Raw genomic sequence first — 10617 nt, forward strand, 5'->3', positions numbered from 1 at the left:
GATCTGTAATTCAACAGCTGAATGGTAATGAGCTAAGCATCTGCCAGAAAGTATAGTTTGTAACTGCAATCTGGCAGTCACCAATTTTGGTAATGAACAAATACATTACTTCAGTTGTGCAGGCTTTTAAGTATTTTTCATTTTCAGTGCTGCTTTTTGGAAGGGGTAAAAACGTCTCTAAAAGCTACTTTTGACAAATGATTCTAAAGAAATTTGCAATGGTGGTCATTTCAATTAAAAAATAATACAACCCAAAGCACAAGTTTTCTGTCAAACTTGGCCCCAAGGTTGATACCAGTTTTTGTAAAACTGACTCTGGAAAATTACATGGGAAACAAATGGACAGTGTTCATCTTGTGTGTAGTAATGGCCACCATGCCCTTGCTGGTATTTAGGTGTTGAAAATAAAACAACATTTAAGGTCAATAACAATGTCAGAACCTTTGCAAGTATATAAAAATTCCATCTTCAAAATGTTGAAGGTTTTTATTTTAGATGCAGCCAAAATCATTTTATCCTTTGTTTGTGGCTAATTAGTTTATAGGAATATATAGGTGTGAAGAATGAACTCTTAGCAACGCAGTTGTTAAGCAACAGCTCTTGGAGTGATCTATTTCTTAAGTGGTGATTTCATTGATACCTTCTTAAAGTTGTCACTTAACTCAGATGCCTTGTCTGCAAGAAGTCTCATTTACTTTTCTCACCAGTTTGGAACTGTGTTGTGATTGACAGCACGGTCATTTACTCAAGTGCTTTACGGCTCTGTAAATAAGAACAAGAACTCTAATTTGGAGTGAGGCAGTTTAGATCTCTGAGTTCTAGCAAAGAAAAGAGATTATTAATAGCCTAGAGGTTGAAAGATAACCTTTTATTGGTGTTTAAGTTGTAGTTTTATGTAAAACCATTGCACTTAATCTAATCCAGAGGACTGCTTCCTCTCCAGCTGTTTATATTTTTGTAGAAAGAGCAAAAATGTGACTGACCAGGTATCCTACCGTATTTTCGAGTATACTTTATTTTACAGTAGTTGCTTCAAAGTTGCGGGGGTTTTAGTCTTTTAAGTCCATCTGTATAAGTTTTATAGTGTGCTCAACTGTTATTACCAAAGTTTCTCAGAAGTAATCCTGAGGCAGGAAGGCAATATGTCTATCAGCAGTAACACTCAAAATTGTGTAGTAAAATTGTACAAGAGGATTTTGAAAGATCCTTGAAAAGAAAAAAATGGGACATAGTTAGAATTTAATCATCACTAAGACTTAGCAGGACTGTCAGCCATTTAATTTCTACATCTACCTCGGATGCAATGATAGGAACAGGCATCTCAGGAATGCTTTCTGATGCCACTGCAGTGAACCGTCAAAAAAAAAAATGCTCAGCAAAAAAAAAAGTTACTCACATTTACCTGACTAGTCTGTTGTATATGCTTCAATATGTGAACCTGAAAATGTTTTCGTGGTGTGAATTGCATATCAAAAAATGTGATATTGGATATGATGACATTGCCACTCATTTTGTAATTTTACTACACGTCTGGGGCAACAAGTAGAGCATATTCAAGTAATTATTCCTATTAGGGCAATATTGTATCTTCGATTGTTTTCAGAGAACTTGTTTAACTTTCATGGAGAAAAAACCTGGAGCATGATGTAGTAAATGCTTCCTAAATTATTGGCAGGTGCTCTGCAAGACATAGTAATGAACTCTGAAAAATCATCAGGGAATTACTTTTTCTGCCGTTTTGCAGCTCCTGAAGGACTTGCACAGCTGGCGGAGCATATTGCCCGTCACCGTGCCAGACTTGGCATTTGAAAGGCTGCCAGATTGCTTTGTGCTGTTGTGCTAGTCATGGATCAGCAGTTTGCAACAGTATGAAGATAGTAAGCATTTTATTCTTTGCCCTTTGTAGGATCACACAAGTTAATACTGCATTTATACAGTCCAACCTATTTTCTGAACCTATCAGGTACTTGGGTTGCATTACCTTGTTAGATTAACCTCCATGCTGCAAGAATCTATAGAGAAGTTATGTTTTTGACATACTCTGGTAAAATTTCTTATGATATCAATGTTTGGAGTCACTCTGCATAGCCTGCTTTTCATGTTTTATGTAATTTTATTATGCTTTAGTATTTCTTTCATAATCTCCCTGATTTTACTAATGCACAATATTGCAAAAGCAGTATAAAACTAGTCAACAGACTTCAAATCATTTGTGTATCTCTAAACCTCTTATGCTGATTAAAAGTGTTAAGGCTATTAGTATTTTTTATGTAACTGGGTCTAAATTTAGTTTCTGTTGCAGTCAAAAAACACTCTGATATTGCAGACCATGATCCTAATCTGCTTCCTTTTGGAGTCGATGGTAACAATTTTTCAGCAAAGCTTTTGTGTTTTAGTGTACTAATGACTTGAATAGTTAACACTGTGTTTATTGTAGAAATTCAGTGTGACTTTTTGTTTTCTGATTTCTTTTCCAGGAGTGTCAAAATACTGCTTTTGTTGCATGGAATATGATTTTATTTACTTTTTTTTTTCCTGAATTTTTAAAAAGTGATTTCAGTAGCCCATGGGTTACTGCTTCATTGGTTGGAAGGACAGGGCTTAATTAAGAAGTTAATATTTTTGCTTATGTAAAATTCTTTTGGTTCTGGAATGGAGAGGCAAGAAGAAAAATAAATGTTGGACTGGAAGAAGTTGGATTGCATCTATGTAGTCCATACTTTCCAAGCTGAATAGCTGTAAAATGCCTGCATGACAGTCTCACCCTGTAAAACTGCACCTAATGTCCATTCTGTGTAGTCTGGTCTAACTGTTTGAATAACCTAATTATAATGAAAAAGTAAAGAAGTTGTTCCACGACATATTACTGATTTTATTTCCTGCTGTATTGTGCACTGCCTTTGGCCAGTTACAGTGTGTGGTCTTCATTTCACATGTACACGAGTTTTATGTCATAGCTGACAACTTGATGCAAAAAGTTTGCTTCAAAGAAACCAAGAAAACCACCGGTGTGGAGGTATTAGAATATCCAGTGAAGGAAATCATGGCTCTGCATTCAAGGAGCTTGTTGGAAAGACTGAACATTTTGAACATTTGAGTAGCCTTGCTGCTGTTTATGTATAAAAATGAGTGCCTTTAAGCTCATGTATGGAAATGGGTAATGTACATTATTTTTTTTAAGACATGGAATTGAAGATTGTGTTTCTAATACGTGTGTGCATGACCTCAAAAACAGCTACAGACTGCATTGTGTGAGCTGTACATACAAGTCATTGGTTGCACACTTAAGAGTACAGCACTTGAGTGCTTCTGGTATTTTACTCCTACATTGGCAGGACTGTCTCAGTGATTGTTTTCTAAGAAACAAATAACTTCCAAATTATACGGTTATTTTTTGATGTGTGAATGGAGTTTTCCTTTGCTTGTCAGAACATAGGCTCTAACAATGCCGAAGTGGTTCTAAAATGACTTTATCTAGTCAGGGTGCAGTATGTTTTCTTTAAAGTTGAGCATTTCTTTGAGACTGGGAAAGGATATCTGCTTTGGTATTACTGGTTTGGAAATACAGTATGGATGGAGTGAAGAAAGCTTTAGGCAACATGGAAGGAAGGAGAAATAACCAAAACTGTGATGACTTTTCTAGGGAGATGGTGTTCTGCTTTGCTTTTGAGAGAGTTATGGATGTCTTGTCAATTATTCCCCATAGAATTAACCATGAGTTTTAGCTTTGGAAAGTTTTGTGGCTAATTTTTCAGCTTCTGCAAGCCTGTCATGTCATAAGAAGATAATGGTGTATGTTTTTTTCCAGGATGAGATTAGGTTAGGATTATGAACAGCATCATAAAGAATTAAATTCATTGATTACACAGCAGAGTGTGCAGGTCTAGGTTTGATGGCTGCAAGTTGCTTATGAAGTGTTCTGTGCTGGATGATTTATTTGATTCATACTTTAGGTTATGGCTAAGGGCAGGGTTAGGGGCACCAGGTTAAAAATAAAATTTTTGTGCAGTCTCATGGGGAGAGAAGCAAAAATGAGGCTTAGTATTGATGACGCAGATGCAGAATGCACAGATGCGCTAAAGGCAAATCATGTGTGTTCTTGGAAACTTCCACCTGATCAACTGATACTGGGTTGACACCAACAAGACGTTACAAGACTATTTTTAGTCTATTCATAAAGTTTTAATAAATGTAGTGCTCCACTGTCACTGGTCAAAGTCTTGGTCTGTATGGTTTTGAATACACAGCTTTGTGTAACTTGTACTAACAGATATTTACTTCTGCTTTTTCTTTCATTATATTGATTATACCATTCTGCCATTTAATTATTTATTAGATAGTTCTATCATATGCAATGTAATTCTATGGAATCCAGAACTAGAGGGAATTTTTATGGTTCAGCTGCTCAATACTGAAAAATCTTCCTCGTGTTAATGACTTTCCATTATGATGTTGCCTTTTTTTAAATTCCATAGCTTTCTGAAATAGTGTTTAAAACAGTGCTAATTTCCTAAGCATATACTTCTTTAAGCCTCGATTTCTGATTGCAAGTGCTCTGCCACATCTTCTGTGTATTGTGGCTCTAGATGCAGGGAAGATGCCGGGGAATCTCTGAATAGGCTATTACACTTTGAAAGTCTGCTGCCTACTGATGTATGTACTAGTGTAAAATCTCCACACAGTGCTTATTGCACAGAGCTTTGGCTTCTTTCACGTTAATGATGTGAACTGCTGAAATATAGCATTACTTATATTGTTTTGAAAATTGTCAGGTCAGCTGCTTTAACTCCTAAGTTTCTTTTTTTGATTGAATCTGTAGCCCTGGGGTTGGTAAGTAGGTTGTGTCGCTATGCAAGCAGCTGAAATTTAGTAGCAAGGCACCTCTAATATCTAGTCTGATTGAACATTTATCTATGCTTATAAAATGGTATGCTTTAGGGAAGACATGGGGGAAGATGGAAGCAGTGAAGACAGGCAAATTCCTGCTTGGCTGTCTAATTATATTCGTGTGGCAAATACTTGGGAATTACTTTCTGGATTGTCAGCTTCAGCCTACTTGTGATGTATGTTTTTAATACTCTGCTTTAGCATAACTACCTCCTCTGGGTTTTTTTCTCTTAGTTGGATGGGTAGAAGTGTTCTACTCTATGATCTGCTGTGGTGTGTGGATAGAAGAGCACTTACTATTTTACTAATACCAGGTATATCATGTAGGTGGATATAGGAGAAGCCTAGTGCTCCCTTGCTGCCTATGGAAAGTAGAGGATGTGATCCAGAACATGAGAAGCTGAGATCTTGCCTTGGTATTATCTGGGTTTCTGCACCACAGCTCCAGGGATCTCTCTGCATTGCTTCCCCTTAGGAGTCCGTGTTTATCCATGGATACAGTGGTTGTCTCAAATGCCCTTTTTTTTTCAAAATTTTTTTTCTTTTTAATTAAGGGGACTAAGCTTGAGAGAGGAGCATCATTAAAGCATTAAAGCAGCATCCTTGAATTTCTTACTCCAGTTTTCAGTTTTATACATTCTGGCGCTTTCAGACACCTCATTGGTTCACTTTGGACACTCAGCAGCTCTGCTTTTTGGGTTTTTTTCTGTGAACTCTTTTTAGTCAACTCAATGCTTTGTTGTTTCTGCTTTTCTAGTCTTTTCAGCTTGTGCCAGTAGCAGTTCTGAAATCAAGCCAAAATTAGGATGTAGAGTCCCAGTAGCTCAGAAAGCTTGGGGGTTATCTTGTCATACTTGTGGGGTATTGCCTGTTCATTGAGAGAGCAGTTGCTGCTCTTTGGAGATGCGTGGATGCCTATATGAGACAAGACTGTCCTTGGTTTGAATGATTCAGTCAATAAATGGGATATTAGAAGAGAAATTATAGAATAGAATAGAAATTGTCTGCCCCTGCATCGCTGCTTGGTCTTTAATTTTACTGTTTGATTAAACTAATGCAATTCATGGAATAAAGATGTCGATAATACAGTCACAAAATGTGTGGAAGTTACAAAGACTGCCAGTCACTGTTTGAAGCATGAAGGTTTTTCCTTGATTCTATTCTTCTTGGAATAAAAAACATGTCTAATTTTCCATGACTTTTAATGAAATTTAAAAGAACTGTCTTTTCAGAATATTGCATTCCAGAAGATAATAATGCTGTCTTGAATGGTAAAATATGAAGGAGGTTCTAGATATTTTTGAGTGCTTTTCAACATAGCCAGAAGCCGTAGAAATAACTTATTTCAAATCCTCTTGGCTAGTTACTACTAGCTACATCATTAAAAGAACATGGTAGAACACATTGCAGTTCAGAGATGAAAAGTACATTCTCCTGCAATGGTCAGATGAAAGTATGCAAACAATTTCCGTTCAAACACTTTGTCTGTGCCTGTCATGTGTTTGAAAAGAATTCCTAATATAAATGCAAGCCATTTTGATGGTTGAAAAACCAAACCAAAAAAGAAGAAAAGGTAGAGTTTGTGATACAAGCTGGCCAGAAATCAGAACTGGTGTGGCTGATATTAGTGAAGACCAATCCTTCGTCCTGCAAACTGAACTCGTGTCTGGGCTGTTTTTTTTTGTGATGTCTTGCCTGCCACATTCACCTGCCAAGTTCCAGGTTCTGTGCTTTAGAACATACAGCGCCATCGAGACACAGTCTGCATTTGTGGCTGCAGGGCACATGTGTCTCAGGGTGGTCTGAGGCTGGAGCTTTGAAGACCAAAGGACATTGATGATGCAGTTCACTGTGGACATTAAGGAAGCATATTTGGAAAAGCAGGATGTTTGTGTGTCTCTGATGCAAATAAAGTCTCTTTTCAGGAAAGTACCTTATTGGAACCAAGGAAGCTTTTCCTTCTGAAACAGCATTGTGTTTCAGACCTCATTCTGTGTATGAACAAACTCATCCATTTCAACCTTCCAGTCACTTAAAAAGTCTGACTTCTGATACACCACTTAAAAGGATAATTGATTTTTTCCTTTTTAACTCCCCTTTGTAGAGTTATTTGAAACCTCCTGCAGAAAATGTTAATTTGTTTTCAGTATGTATATTTTTGAAATGCAGGTTCCTTAGCAAGTTATGCAAGGCTTTGAAACAACAGCTACTATAAAAAGAAATCTGAATGAAACAATTTGCATAGCAATAGCAGCCCAGTGTTGCTATATATGCTAAAACAAATGGAAATCTGCAGGGGGAAAAATACCCCAAATCTAGAACAGATAAACAAATCCAAAGTAAATCATGAGAGGATTTTCCACAATTTCATGTCAAAGACTGCTGAAGTATTAGTGCTGTTCTACTTTAATTTTATTTCAATATTTTGACTTATCTAGTGCTGTAAGAGCAAGGGTAGACTGATTGCTTTTTTTCTTTTGCTTTTTTCCTCCCCCCTCATAGTTTGTCTCTTACCACTTTTAAGCTGTGTGATGCAGAGCAGCTGGGCACTTCACAGCCGTGTGTGACTGTGGGCAGTGGGGCTGCGGGCTGCTGTGCCTGCCCCGTGGCCATGGCCTTCCCCGTGGTGCTGCCCACCAGAACCGGCAGCCCGTGGCCATCAGCACTGATGCCTTTGAGCAGGAATAGCTGCTGCTAGGGGCCAGAGGCACCACGATGTGAGGGCGGCTGCTCTTGGAAGGTGACCCACACCAAAGGAAGATCCTTTGAGGAACGGAGGCCGTCGGCGCCTCACAGCAGGGTGAGGACCCATCTAAGTGGGCACACTGACCTGGAAACATAAAGACATGGAGAGGCGATGCAAGAACAGTAAGAAGGAAAGAGCAGCAAGTGGGACTGTTACCATGCAACCCCAGCCACCTGCCTCACCCACTGCTTCAGCAGGGCAGTGGGACGGGCTGACTGTAACTGGTCTGAGACCCCTGAGAAGGGAGAATAGAAAGGAGGAGGAGAGCTGTTCATGGAGGTGTTTATGCTTTCCCACCCACCCCCCCAGCACTCAGATGAGCAATCAGAAGTTGATGTTAACTGGCAATAAATTACAATAGGAAAAAATAGGCAAGTTCTTGGGGTGTTCTGCCTGTGAGAGGCCTGTGGCTGCCCACCCTGAGAGTGTCCCTTTGGGCCTGCCGATCTGGTGGGTGGATCCAGGCTATCAGACACTAGTGCTTGATTAGCAATGTTACAGACTTCATGAGACATCCCATTTGCTATGACTGCCTTTGAAAGGGTTTTGCCAGCGTATGATTTTTCACCAGATAAGTAAATTACATGGAACGTGGAATTTCTTGGAACCAAAGTGCTGTTGGGTTAATCGTGTTGCCTGCAATATGGTTAGGCAGGCGTGAGCCAGCTAACGTCAAAGCAGCAGATAAACTTGTCTTTTAGGAACAGGCACTAATGAAGTGTGAGCTCCAACCATATGTGGAACAAACATCTTTATGGTGTCAGTCGTGACTTTCTTGTTGCTCTTGTTGAGCTGAGCACTGTGAGGCACTGTCTGCTCTGGAGGAGGCATGTGGGGAGGGCCTGGCTGTGTAAGCTGTTACAACAAAGCACTGGAAGTCAGGGGTTAGTCCTGAAGTTTTGAGCAACATGGGATTTCTGCTAGCATTTCAAGAGAAAGGCCTTTTTTTGTTTCAGCTGGTACTTACAGCCACTCACACATAAGGAGTCAACTTGCATTTCTGTGTCCCTAAATTTTTATTACAGTGTGCCTTAACTGGCTATTTAGAATTGTACTGCCTACTATGTTGTTAAGTTTCAAAATACATTTATCTACAATCACTTGTATCTTTCACAATACTGACGTTTCCCTTTGGTATTGTTGTACCGTGTGCACCTGTACGACTTCTAAATGTGTTGGACAAGGGCCTTATAGTTTCCTGGGGTGGTGGATGAGGGAATGTGTAGGTTAATGTGGGTTAGGAGGTATTAATTTGGCTGCTGGAAAGCCAGAGCCTGCCCCAGGAAGACTGCAAGGTGAGATGGTGCTGGCTCTGACAGCGTCCTCAGAAAAGAATTTCTTCTTTACCTTTTCTCAGCTCAGAGCAGTCACATCAGTTCTATCTACTTGTTGAAGAAAGTGAAGACTCCTATTTGGTCAGGGAAAGAAAAGAGGGGCAAAACTCACTGTGAGCCTATTGCCTTCTGCCTAGTTAGCATCTTGGCTAGCGGGGATGGAGCCAGCCTTTGTGAGCAAGGTAGTACAGAAATTTAGATCGTGTGATATGGTCACAAGCTCATTGCTTTGGAATTCTGTGCCTAGGCTTGAGGTACTGTAAGTCTTGCAGAGTGTTGCTTTTTAGTTGTGAACTATGTGCACTGATGAATTGCTTCATGAGAATCTGCAAATTAATTTTCTCTTGCTGCAGCTGATGTTCTGAACTAGCCAGCCTGGGAGGCTGGATCCTCTGGCCAAATATTTACCCAGCTTTTTGGATGCATTTTTCCAGCATCTGCTGGGATTTATGTTCTGTATTATAATCCTGACTTGGGTACCAGGTAACTACTTTTAAAACTAGTTGGCTGCAGTCATAAAGGTAAAACCTAGTGATGGTCTGTGAATGCTGAAGTGGTCATCTCACAGTCACTGAGTGTGTCCCACCATGATGTTAAAGCTGAGTATGGTCAAGGTCTGAATGAATGTCAGCCCCAGTGTAAGCAACCTGGACAGGGACTGCAGGCATGTGGTGGGTTAGTGATAGAATAAATGGGTTGTATTGGCAGAAAGGCCCCGCTTACTGCTGCATTTTATGTCACCAGGACAGGGATGAGACACATGTCAAATGGTTTCATCTAGCTCTCACAGTCTGGAGAAGTGCGTTTTTATCTTGGGATATAATCTTCTTTAAATTTCCAGGCCTTGGGTTCATGGAGGCATAAAGGTGGCTTTGAGTGCCAGATGGGCCAAGAAACATAGCTTGAACTGAGAAAAGAACACCATTTATTCTTTGACGGGGTTTATCTACTTTGGTTTATTTTTATTTTATTGAATCTACACAGACATGCTGGCAGCTCCAGAGTTCTCTTTAGGATATATACTAAATTCATTTGGATAAAAATGGGAGGAAGTAAGAGGTAGTAGTAGATTTGCATGTGCACTTTACTTCATTGACTGACTTTTCACTTAAATAAAACATGAATAAGAAATGCTGTTATACAAGGTACGATTTTTAGGTACTCTTCTGATCTTTCCAAGATGTCAGGAGTTCAGGAATCTTCTGACCTACACCATTCTTATATTCACCTGACCTTGACTCAAGTGGTAAATAAGGTAGAAGCACTCAGGCATTAGTGCTATGGGCATATGAAAAAACAGGAAACATGGGCCTTTTCTCTAATAAATGGTTGTGTTAGGACTCACATGGTAGTCGTGTTATCACTTCAGTTATGTGTTGATGTGTGGTATGTGAACTTTTTTTTCAGATGATCCTGAACTTTCTCCTCAAATGTAGGAGGTACTTGCAGAGAGCAAAAGAAGCCAGCTGGCCAAACTTTACTCAGCTTTGCAATCAGAAGCTTTAGAAATAAGATGGCGATAGAGGGGTATTGATGTCAGAGCATTTCCTCAGTTGCAAGCAAACACTTGTCCTTTCACCCCTAAGGGGATAAGGGGAATTGTTGAGGAAAAAGAAATCATGAAAAATTGAAAAACAAGGCCACATGGTG

The sequence above is a fragment of the Chamaea fasciata genome, unplaced genomic scaffold (assembly GCF_029207755.1).
Source record: "Chamaea fasciata isolate MVZ Bird 193981 ecotype frontalis unplaced genomic scaffold, bChaFas1.0.hap1 SCAF_7, whole genome shotgun sequence".
NCBI classification, from domain to species: domain Eukaryota; kingdom Metazoa; phylum Chordata; class Aves; order Passeriformes; family Sylviidae; genus Chamaea; species Chamaea fasciata.